The sequence below is a fragment of the Oncorhynchus tshawytscha genome, linkage group LG10, assembly GCF_018296145.1.
Source record: "Oncorhynchus tshawytscha isolate Ot180627B linkage group LG10, Otsh_v2.0, whole genome shotgun sequence".
NCBI lineage: Eukaryota > Metazoa > Chordata > Actinopteri > Salmoniformes > Salmonidae > Oncorhynchus > Oncorhynchus tshawytscha.
The window spans coordinates 18,022,200-18,023,483 of record NC_056438.1 but is presented as its reverse complement, the minus strand read 5'-3'; positions in this window follow the sequence as shown (position 1 = coordinate 18,023,483).

The window sequence follows — 1,284 nt, the reverse complement described above, 5'->3', positions numbered from 1 at the left end:
CACAGCTGATTCAAATAATCACATTTAAATGATGACTTGGTTATTTACGTTTGACATTTTAGTCATTTAGCTGATGTTCTTTTCCAAAGCGACTTACAGTTAGTGCATTCATCTTAAGATAACTAGGTGGGACAACCACATATTACAGGCATAGACAGTACATTTTTCCTCATTAATGTAGCTATCAGTAGATTCAGAGCAGAAGGGGAGTGGGTCAAGTGCAAATGCTGGTTAATTTTTATTAGTTTTTTATAATTGGGGGGGGGGTCAAGGTGAGGAGCTGGATAATTTAAGATACTGTTTGAAGAGGTTGGGTTTCAGATGTTTTCGGAAGATGGGCAGGGACTCTGCTGTCGTATCTTCTAGGGGGAAGCTGGTTCCACCATTAGGATGTTGACCCAGGACAGAGTTTGGGAAATCCTGATGTGGGAAACGGGGTGCCATTTAGGAGGAAAGCACAGTCAGTTCTATTGTGAGACTGTCCTGTTGTCAAAATAAATAACATTTTAGGCTCAATAAATAAGTGAACAGCAGTCCTGAATAATACATGGAATATGTCATTATCTACAACAATGGTGTGACTTGAGTATTATGTTTCAGGCATAGTCACTGTAGAGTATGTGTGGATTAAAACAACCAATAAACAAATTGATAAATTATGCATTGTGGAGCCTACAGCCTATTCTGATGTTGCAGTGGGGACTGAATGGCACAACGTGTTGCCAAGGGCCAAATGTGGCCACAGCATGTTATAATGTGAACTATGTCGGTATGTGGTGTGAGGTGGGTCTACAGTTTATCACAGGGTGGTACTTAGGCCGAATGCTGAGCTCTGTTCCTCCATGTTCAGAGTCAGTTGTCTGGTTAGGCTATGTGGAGTGTCACTGAACCAGACAGGCCTACAGAGGACTGGCCACCCCTCTGAGCCTGGTTCCTCTCTAGGTATCTTTCCTACCTTTCTGTCTTCTGTGGAGTTTTTCCCTGGCCACTGTGCTTCTGCCTCTGCATTGCTTGTTCTTTCAGATTTTGGGCTGGGTAGGTTGGCTTATCTGTAAACCACTTTGTGACAACTGCAGATGTAACATGGTCTTAATGAAATACATTTGATTTATTTCATTTGATTGCATAGACTACTGTAGGATATACTGCGCACTATGACAGGCAACGTGTGTTTACTTTGACTTGCTTGTTTCTGAAGGTGATGACGTAGGGCCCCGCCCAGTATCTTCTCCTCCAATAAGAATCCACACTAAAAGTCGCACTTTTTTTCCTCGGTGCACTGCA